Here is a 10774-nt window from a genome sequence, read left to right on the forward strand (position 1 = left end):
TTCGTAACTCTCTTCTCTTTTGTCTGTGCTTCTCAGTATATTCACTTATTTCATCAGTTCCCTTGTGAGCTACCAACCTCCCCTCCGTGCCACATAATGCTTTCCTCTCTCACTTCAGGTTCTGAGATTCTGGTCATTCTAGTCTATACCCTCAGCCAGGTGGAGCCCTCTCATCTTGCTCCAGATCTTACTTCGCGCATCAGGCCACCCTCCCCACCCACACAGGGCCTATTCCAGGCCTCTGCCGCTCCCAACCCCACCGTGCACACGTTCACATTGATCTGCTCACCTAAGAGCTTCACCTAAATTGCACAGGAAAGGAAAGTATACTGGGCCTTGCAGTGTCATCCCAAATTCATGTCCATCTGGAACCTGTGACTGTGACCATATTTGGAACAGCGTCTTTGCAGCTATCACCAAGTTCTGATGTGGTTGTACTTGAGTAAGGTGGGCCCTAAATCTGATATGACTAGTATCCTCATAAGAAGAGGAAAATTTAGACCCAGAGACCCAGAGACAGGGAAAACTCCATGTGAAGGTAGAGGCAGAGATTGGAGGGTGCATCTGCAAGCCAATGGATGCCAAGGATTGCTGGCAACCATCAAAGGCTAGAAGAAGCGAGGAAATCTCCTCCCCTAGAGACTTCAGAGGGAGCACAGCCCTGAGGGCATACTGGTTTCAGATCTCTAGCTTCCAGAACTGTGAGAGAGTGGTTTTAAGCCACCCAGTTAGTGGTACTTTGTTATCACAGTCCCAGGAAACTATAGCTAAGGAGAAGGGAAAAGCAGGGTCATCTTCATTTCTGAAGGATGGTTTCCCTGGCTTATCGGTGGTTTTATTCAGCACTATGGACAGAGCATCACTCTCCTTGCTTCTCCTTCTGTTGTGACATCAGCTGTCCATCTTATTGTTGCTCCTTTGAAGATAATGTAAGGTTCCCCATTCCTTCAGCTGCCTTCAAGATTTTCTCCTTTAGTATTCAGTAGTTTTATGTTATGGATGGGTGTGACTTTCTGCGTGTGTGTGTTTTATTCTGTTTGAACCAAGGGGTGGTACCTCTCCTTAAGTTTGGAAAGATTTCTGCAATTACCTCTTTATGACTGTGTCTTCTCTTCTCTCTCTCTTTCTCTAGGGCTTTAAGCACTTACACGTTGGACTTTGTCAGTGTACCCACTCTTCTTTCAACTCATGCCTTTGTTTTCTGGTCTACATTATAGCTCCTTTCTTTTGTTTCAGCTTCTGGTTTACTAATTCTCCAGCTGTGTTAACTCTGCTTCTAAATCTGTCTGTTGAGTCCTTAATTCATGCAGTTGTACACATTAGTTCTAAAATTCCAAATTTCTTCTCCCTCCCCCTATGGGATTGTCAAAATTGCTGCTCAGTGTCTCAACTTTATTCTAGAATCAGTAAAAGGCTTTGGGGAAAAAGTGGCTGCCAGGTTTGAATCTCTGAATTTCAGTCTCCTCTGGCTCTCAATCCCGTGATTATTCATGACTTTGTTAACTTGTCACTACCTTCAGGAAGATTCTAAAAGTACTTTTCCAGCTTTTTCTAGTATTCCTCAATGGGAAGGTTGGGCCACATTACCTGTATGCCCTTAACAGAAGCAGACATCTGGCATCTTTACAAAAATGACTTTCTGTTTGCTACTGGTTAATAGCAAAAAACTTGATTTCTGTATATTGGTATTGTAGCAAGTTACCTGTTATTTTTAATTGTTATTATTTTTATATATTTTTCTGGATTTTTTCTACTTAGAAAGTTATCATGTTTTAATATATTTTTGGTCTTATGGAATACATCAAGACTTCTAGTACACAGTTGCTTCCAATTTTCCTCTAAGAAAAAAAATTCAAAGAATTTTGGTTGATAAACTTTGTCAGATCAAAGAATTCCATTGTGTTTTAGTTAGCAAAAAGTTTTATATCTTGAAAGAGTATACATTCTTTCAACATTTTCTCTCTGCCTTTAAGATGATCTTAAAATTCTTCTTCTTTATTATGAACATGCTTTGAATGACAATAATAGATTTCATTAGGTTAAACTATCCTTATATTTTTGGGATAAACCTGACTTGGACATAGTGAATTATCTGTTTTTTCATGAGGTTCAAAATTATTTGTTAATATTTTCTCTGGAGTATTTTTATCTGTTTCATGAGTAAGACTGTCCCATAGCTTTTCTTTTCCATGCTTTCCTTTTCTGATTCCCAATCAGTGTTATATTGGCTTTATAGAATGAGTTGGGTGTTATTCCTTCTTCTTCACTTTTTGATAGTTTTTTAAATAAAATTTGAATAATACATTTTTTTAAGAGCTTCAGGAAACATGGCCCTGGTATTTTTATTTGAAAAGATTTAAATCTACTGCTTTAATTTATGTAATAAATAAAACAAAGAAGTTTAATAAATATGGTACTATTGAGCTTTTCTATTCCTGAGTCATTTTTGATAAGATCCTGTCCTGGGATTTAAAATTTTTACTATATACTAGTGGAATAAATTTATTTATTATTTCCTCTTATTACTTTTTCATCAATAACTAGTTTTTAAAAAATATTTTTTACTGAGTTATTGTCATTTTACAATGTTACATCAAATTCCAGGGTAGAGCACAATTTTTCAGTTATACATGAACATATATACATTCATTGTCACATTTTTTCGCTGTAAGCTACTATAAGATCTTGCATATATTTGCCTATGCTATACAGTATAGTCTTGTTTATTCTACATTTTGACCACCCAGTCTGTCCCTTCCCACCCCCCACCCCCTTGGCAACCACAAGTTTGTGTTCTGTGTCTATGAGTCTGTTTCTGTTTTGTATTTATATTCATGTTTTTTAGATTCCACATATGAGTGATCTCATATGGTATTTTTCTTTCTCTTTCTGGCTTACTTCACTTAGAATGACATTCTCCAGGGGCATCCATGTTGCTGCAAATGGCGTTATGTTGTCATTTTTTATGGCTGAGTAGTATTCCATTGTAAAAACATACCATTTCTTCTTTATCCAGTCATCTGTTGATGGACATTTAGGCTGTCTTGGCTGTTGTAAATAGTGCTGCTATGAACACTGGGGTGCAGGTGTGTTTTTGAAGTAATTGATTTTTTTTGGCTTATATGATTATTTCCGTTTTTTTGTGTTTATTTTGCTGTTCTTTTCCCAACTTTTCAGTTTGGGCTCTGTATTAACTCAGTGCTTTCTGCCTCACAGACATTTAAGGCTATGGACTTCTCTTCTGATTTGACCCGTGAGCTGTGTGTAGGAGCCCATTTACCCCTTCGCCATGGTTGTCTCTCTCATTTGCTGCACTGTTGGAGATCTTGATACCATGACTTTAGTTTTTTTCAGTTTATCGATGGTGCAGTGGACATCAGGCTTCACAAGCAGGTTTGTGTTCGATGTATGTGCGTGCTCTGTGATGCTGGTGTCGGCTTGACCAGGCTGGTGGACTCTGCTCCTAGGTCTGGTGTGCCCTGACTTTTGCATCCACTCACCCCTCCCTCCTCCTTCTTGAGGCCACTCTAGCCAGGTCTTGGCCACCTTGCTGTTGAGACTGCTCTTGAGAGGACCCCTTGCTCCCTGTCAGCCTCCTGGAGACACGCCTCCGGAGCATGCATGCAGTGGACCAAGTCCTTCCTTGGCACCACGTGCAGAGTGTCCCTGCACATGATGTCCTCCTTCTAGCCCTGTATCTTTCTGACTCCTGCCTCTGACCCTGGCTTCCAAGTCCTCCCCTCCACCTGGTGCCACACATTGACTTTGGCTCCCTTCCACGCACCCTTCTTGGTGTCCCTGCTAGTCCTGGGAGTATCAGCCACAGCACCATGTGCAGTCCTGGATTTACTCCTCCTCCTCCAGTGACTTCTTCCTAAGCCCCAGAGCCCAGGTCCAACAGGAGCATCCACTCCCACATCCATTCCTGTGTATGTAATTGGCAGCTTGAACTGGCCACACTGAAGGGAGAGTTGTTGACCCCAGAGATCAGTGAATGGCACTGCATTCATGCTGTGATGCAGGGGATCTCGTGGGTGCGACTTCTCTCTGCAGACCCTCAGCTCCACTTTCAGGCACATGCATGATCTGAGCCCTTCTCTCTGCTGCCACTGCCCCTGCTCTGCCTCCTGCTACTCCCCCAGAAGGACTCCTGCACAGATCTCCAGGGCCCTTGACTTAAACCCTCCCTCCAGTGCAGCTGACTTTCCAGTGCAAAATTGAAAACCCCCCAACCCAAATGCCTTTGGGGGCATCCCATCACCCCAGAGCAAAGCATGAAGCTTGAACGGGCTCGTATGGCCTCACTTTATCTTCCCCACCTCCTCCTCCCCAGTCTCCCAGCTTCTGATGCAGCCCCACTAGCCTTCCTGCTGCTCCTTGAACTTGTAAAGCACATTTCTGACCCAGGACCTTTCTGCCTTCTGCTCCTTCTGCCTGGACGTGCCTCCCCGATGCCTGCAGGCCCTTCATCTGCCAGGACAGCACCTGGCAGTGAGGTGTCGGTCCTCGCCTGGCCTCCTTGTCTTTGGTAGGGCATTTGATCTGTGTCCAGTTGTGTTGTTCCTCTCCCATCAGGGCAGTGGTGCCACAGAGCAGTCACACTGCACACTCCCACTTGGATGCCTGCTTGGCGCATGGTAGGCTGCCATGAACAGTTGTCACCTGAACTGATGGTCAGTTGTTTAAAGTCACTGCTTTGATTATGTGTGATGCCTAACAATTTCATGTTTTATTGGCTATTTGTTGTTTACAAACTACTGGAAATGATCCCTCCACTCCCACTTCCACCAAAAACTTCTTATAGGTCAGATTTGTCCCATTCATTGCATTTTTTCCAACGCTCATTTAGTTGGACTTTCTGATGGTTAATTTTATGGATTAACTTGGCTAGGATATAGTGCCCAGATATTTGGTCAAACACTAATCCAAAGAGTGAAGGTATTTGAAAAATGTGTTGATATTTAAAGCAGTAGACATTGGGTAAAGCAGATTGTTCTACATGGGTAGGCCTCATCTATTCAGTTGAAGACCTTAAGAGAAAAAAGAGTGAGGTTTCCTGAGGAAGAGGGAATTCTGCCCGCAGATGGCCTTTGGACTCAGACTGTAACATCAACTCTTCCCTGGAGCTCTGGACTGCTGGCCTGCCCTGCGGATTTTGGATGCTCCAAGCCTTCACGATCACAGGACCCAATTCCTTAAAAATCTCTCTTTCTCTCTATGTATATATCAGTATACACACATACGTTTATCTGTCTGTCTGTCATTTCTGTCTCATACATCTATTCTTGGAGAACCCTGACTACTGCAGACTCTTTTTGAAGTTACTCACTTTGCCCACTCTCTCTCCCACAGCATTTAACTTTTTGTTTGTAGAGACTTTATCTTCATAGATTTAAAATTTTTTCTTTCTGTAGGCAAATCTCTCAATGTCACTTTTAAACTTCCTGGCCTTGGTGTCATTCTGAGAAAGCACTCATTCACCCCAATGGAACGCAGACAGGTTCCCGTAACTTCCTCTGGCCTGCTTACCGATTTGCATGCTGCTGGTTCCGACTTTACTCTTGTCCTGACCGTGAGGGCAGAGACGCTGTCCCTGATCTTCCTGTCCCCCAACTCTCTTTTGAGGTCTTGTCCCAGCCATATGCCTTCCAGAATTAACTCAGTCAACACGGGCCCGGCTGTGGACCAGGAATGAACACATTCCTTGGCTGGAGATCACAGCCTGGTTTCTGCCTGGGTCCTGGGAAGCCTCAGTCCACAAGCCTCAGAGGGCAGGGCTGGCTCGGAACCTCCCCCAAACACTGAGGGAGGGCGTTCAGTCGGGCCTCACACAGGTGGCCAGGGGGTGGGCTCCACACCAGGGGACTGGGCTCATCAAGCCTTGACTTAGGGGTAGGAGGCGGGTGCGTCCTGTTTGTCGCCAAAGCTGGAAACAGATGTTTCTGCCCCGAGAGGAGGGTGCCAGGCGGGTGGGATCGTGGTGACTCGGGTGAGCTGCAGAGCGTGCAGGACCAACGGCCCGGGGCTGGGCGGAGGCCAGTGGCTGCGGTGCCAGGAAGGCCACAAGCAGTCTTGTGAGGGGAAATGGCTGGCCCCAGGGCCCCGGGCTGTCACACGCCTCTGGCAGAGATAGACTGGTGGTTCTTGAAGATAAAAGAGGGTCTGCTGGAAGGCCCCCTGGGTTTTCCTGTTGAAGAACTGAGTGAAGGGCCCGGCGTCCACCCAACAGGCTGAGGCCCTGGCTGTGGTTGGAGGGGCTCTCGTGCTTTGTGTGAAAATGTTTCCTGAGCAGAAAGAAACTCAAATACAGGCTCCTTGGACCAAACCAGGCACCCTCCATGCTCAGGGAACCTGCAGGCTTTGGTGTCTGGCCTCCCTCTGGCCTCCCTCCCAGCCTCCTGGGGCCTGCAGACAGGACTCCACAGTGCAAACCCTTGGGGCTGTGGACTTGGGGACAGCTGGGTAACAGTGACGATCGCTCGGGGGCTCCTGCAGTGAGGGCCCTGTGCATGCTCTCCTTGGAGGCTCTGAGGCCTCTCCCCCGAGGCAGGCCACCCCTTCCTTCCTTCACACCTTCCTTCAGCTGCTGCTCTTGAGGGACTTCAGGTCCTGACTGGAGGCAGGCAGTACCCAGGGCCCCACAGGTAGTGACACACTGTGGAAAGTGGGGAGCAAGCATGGACCGTCATAAGCAGGGTGGTGGGGCCCATCTGGGCCCTGGGCCTGGCTGGGTCAGTGGGGAGGCATGAAAATTTTGATTTCACTCTTGTAACAAGAACTCTTCATTGGGTTTGAGCTGGGACTCCCAGGACAGATTCAGGTTTTAAAAGACCCCCCTGGCTGTGGGCTGGGGAGTGGGTGAGCCTGGAGTCTGGAGGTGGTCACTTACTGAGATGGGGCAGAGTGGGCCAGGAGTTGCTCTCAGAAGGGAAGTGGCGTGGCACACTCCACTGGGCCTGCCTGTCCCGGGAGGGCCCGTGACCCTGGGACTCGGGCGCGGCCCTGACCTCCGTCGCTCAGTGAGTGTTTGCTGGCACTACTGCCCATGGGCTCTGGTCCACGTGTTGGGGCTCATCAGGGAGATAAAACCCTGCGCTCTTGGAGTTAACTTTCTAGGTTTCTACGAGGAGAAAGAAATGACCAACTAGCACAATGCGCATGTGAAACTTGGGAAGGGCTGGAAGGGGCAGAGCAGAGAACTTGGAGCAGGGGTGGGGGGATGAGGGCAGTGCGCCGTCGTTCTGGGCAGGGCCACGGGGCGGGCTGCAGTGAAGGACTGGGAGTGCAGGTCCAGAGGCCGGGAGAGAGGTCTCTGCCAGGGGACAGCCAGGCCGGAGGCTCTGACGATGGAAGGACGGGAGGTCAGGGTGTGGACCCATGTACAAATTTCGGATAAAATGTGAGGCCCTTTCGGGCAGCGGGCGAGCTGAGCCCTCATCGGCGATCTCGCGACAGGGCCACCTCACTGCCAGGCTGGCTGAGAAGGCCGCAGCGGGCGAGTTGGGATGGGAGGCCTGGAGGATGTGACTGAGGCCCTGCAGACACGGCCAGGCCCAGGAAAGTGGGCAGAGCTGGGGCAGGTCCGCTGCTAGACTGGGACGAGGTGCAGAGAAAGATGGGAGTCCATTCAGAGTCTGGACCTGAGCTGTGGGAGGGATGGGGCGCTCTTGCTGGGATGGGGAGGATGCAGGGGACGGGCTGCTTCTGGAGGGACCAATGGTGTTTTCCTTGTTGCGGCCACTGCAGCAGATCCCCGCAGGCACTTGCCTTGTCACCGAATGGAGGCAGGAGTCTGACACGAGTCTCGCAGGACCTCAAGCACGGGTGGGCGGTCCTCCGTCTTCGCAGCCAGAAGTGTAGCCTCCTGCCTCTATGTCACCCGCCTGGCTTCTCCTTGCCGGGGTTCCCCTGCCTCCCTCCCGCGAGGACCTTGTGGTGACACTGGGCCAGCCCAAGAAGCCAGAGTCTCCTCGTTGTGTCAGGATCCCGGGCTAAGCACATCTGCATGGGCGCCACTTGCAGGCTCCAGGGATCAGATCAGCAGCCTCACGGCCACGTTCAGCCTGCCATCTGGATGGTCAGTTGCGGGTGTGCTGAGTGTGAGATGTGTGGCCACCCTCCCAGGCCAACATGTGGAGTAAGGGCCACATTCAGGGATGGGGTGGGCGTGGAAGCCATGAAGAGGTGCTGCTGGGTCAAGGCTGGACTGGGGGATGGGGGGATGGTGTGGCATCGGAGCCAGACTAGGAGTAAGACCCGGAGTCTGCGAGGTGGGCAGGCCGGAGGGGAGCAGCCTGGGCACCGACCACTGGTCTGCAGAGTGGAGGCTGGGAGGCCGCCCGGGGCTGGCACCTGCACGGTGCCCTCCTCGCTGGCCTCCCCGTGCATGGGTGGCCCCTCACCTGGCAGGGAGAGGAAAGACTGCAGTGGACCAGGGCCCGCTGTGGGGGCTCTGGGGACAGCAGGAGGCCAGAAGTGACCAGGCACTGACCAGTGACCAGTGCCAGGGTCTCTCCAGGTCCCTTCAGACAGCACTTCACCAACTGCTCACCCCACTCTACCTGAGGGGGGCTCTCACCCTGTCTGATGGAGGGAGTGGGTGCGAGGGGGGGTCTCAAGGGCTGCCCAGCTGTGCAGACAGTGAGGGGCGGGCTGGACCCCCCCAGGACTCTGTGTGCCCAGCCGCTCCTGTCTCACCACTCAGTGCCGCCTTCTGTGTGAGCGCCCGTGTGCTCGTGTGTGTGTTGTGTGCGGTGTGCGTGCCCGTGTGTGGGCACGGACTGCACATGGGTGTGCTTGGGCACAGGCCCCTGTGTTTGCCTGTGTTTGATGTGGGGAGCAGGGCCTCTCAGCTCTGCTGGCTTCCGCACCATGGCTGCCCCCGCTGCTTCTCCGACCCTGCTGGCAACCTATCTTGCTCGTGTATGGATTCCCCTGGATGTCTGTCCTCAGCCTCCTGGTCCTCTGACCTGGGAAGAGCCAGACTGCTGGGACAGAGAAACAGGAGGCAGGTGAGATGAGCCAAAGCTGTTTATGGGGCAGGACCGTGGGTGGGAAGTCAAGGGGGCTATAGTCAGGACTGGGGGGACTCCGGGGGGAGAGCCTCCTCTCTGGTGGGCTGGGCTCTGCGTGGACAGAGGAGAGCCAGGGCAGGCGGGGTGTGAACAAGACGGGGCTGGAAGGGCCCCGTGCACAGGACAGAGTGCAGGCCGGGCCCTCTGCCCTCTGGCAGCTTCCCTCCGCGGTGCCGGCGTCTGCTCTCTGGGGCAGCTTTGCCCATGGCAAGAGCCCAGTGTCAAGAAGGGGCTGGTGGGTACAGGCTGCGGGAGAGGGGGCACTGAGAGCAGGGTCCCTGGAGCACATGGCACAGCTGGGGCCTTGCTTCTCTTGGAGGACAGGGTGCAAGCTTCCGTGTCTGGTCCCCTCCTGCCAGCCGAGTCAGGGCCCCCATCCCAGGCGAGTGGGTGTGGAGTGCCTGTTCTTCTCTAGGGGGGCTGCGGGTGGAAGGAAGGGTGCAGCCCTACAGCTGAGAGGGTCCGGGTGGCCCACCAACGGCCCAAGTATTCCTCCCTCTCCCTCAGGATCCCCGGGCGGACTCCAGTGTCCCCACAGCCCTGGACGCAGGGGTGCTGGCTGGCGGGCGAGGGAGCTGCCCACCCGTGCGGGCGGGGTCCTCACCCCACCTTAATGAAGGCGATGCAGCCGCTGTAGACCAGAGTCACGAGGAGCAGGGCCATGAAGGTTAGCCACAGTCGGTTGGTATCCTCCAGGCCAGAATAGCCACTGCCACTCTCGCCGTGTCTCTGGGAGGTCCAGGAGGCCAGATCTGGGGAGGAGCAGGCGCTGGTGAGAAGATTGGTCCTGCGCCCGCCCCAGCACACGGCAGGCAGCTGACAGCCAGGGCCTATGCTAGGGGTGCCCTGCCATCCCCGACCAGCATCTGAGAACTGCCTTCTCCCTGCCAGGCTGTGCGGGGCGCAGGGAAGACGCGGACGCACGGGGGCGGCCCAGCCGGCTGTGCAGCGGCAGCCTCACTGGCCAGGGTGAAAGAAAGAGCTGACGGTGCCCACCAGGCAGAGAGCAGAGGGCGCGACATCACGGACGCCCGGTATCGGCATCATGAACGCCCGGTATCGGGAGAGCCTGGCTGGGGAGAGTGACAGGAGCCCCGGGCACCTGCAGCGGGGTGCTCAGCGTTCCGCGGAGGAGAGGCCAGAGCTGAGCAGGGCCCAGGATCCGCTGGTGACTTTGTCCTGAGAGTGGTGAGGAGCCATCCAAGGGCTTTAAGCAAGGGCACGTCAGGACCAACCTGTATAAGAGGAAGTCATTTCTGATGGAGACTGGAGCGGGCGCAGGGCAAGGCAGGGTGGGAGGGACGTGCGGGCGTCCAGGCCCAGAGCGCACGCCGCGATCCGGCGGGAAGGCCTATGGGCAGGTGGGAGGTGCTGAGTCCTGGGACCTGTCACACGTCATAGAGTTTTCCAGGTATTCATTCTGTGCGTGGTTTTTGCGGGTCCACCTTGTGTTTGACCACAGCTGCTGGAGGTGGGGTCCGTGGGTGGTGCCAGCTGGGGACCACTGGTCACAGGGCACGGGGGGTAAGTATGCAAGTGATGTGTGCATCAGAAAACTTTTTACAGCAGTCTGTTGACTCTAATAAGAAAACACTGGCATGTCTTTGTTTCTGTTTCATTTTTCTAGTAATTAATCCCCACTGTACTCTATGAAGGTATTGGTCCATGATTAATTGGAAAAAATTAAAAAGGCCACAGTC

General features: G+C 52.3%; 2 protein-coding genes and 1 gene segment (V, D, J or C); all 3 read right to left on the reverse strand.

The window, feature by feature from the left end:
• The window catches only part of LOC102541206 (immunoglobulin alpha-2 heavy chain-like), a 206450-nt gene that overhangs the window by 92216 nt on the left and 103460 nt on the right, over window positions 1-10774 (reverse strand).
• The window catches only part of LOC116279899 (immunoglobulin gamma-1 heavy chain-like), a 165011-nt gene that overhangs the window by 62878 nt on the left and 91359 nt on the right, over window positions 1-10774 (reverse strand). The gene's annotated exons all lie outside the window — the stretch shown is intronic.
• The window catches only part of LOC102538064 (immunoglobulin gamma-1 heavy chain), a 235425-nt gene that overhangs the window by 22575 nt on the left and 202076 nt on the right, over window positions 1-10774 (reverse strand). The gene's annotated exons all lie outside the window — the stretch shown is intronic.

Source organism: Vicugna pacos, chromosome 6 (assembly GCF_048564905.1).
Source record: "Vicugna pacos chromosome 6, VicPac4, whole genome shotgun sequence".
In the NCBI taxonomy this organism is placed as follows: domain Eukaryota; kingdom Metazoa; phylum Chordata; class Mammalia; order Artiodactyla; family Camelidae; genus Vicugna; species Vicugna pacos.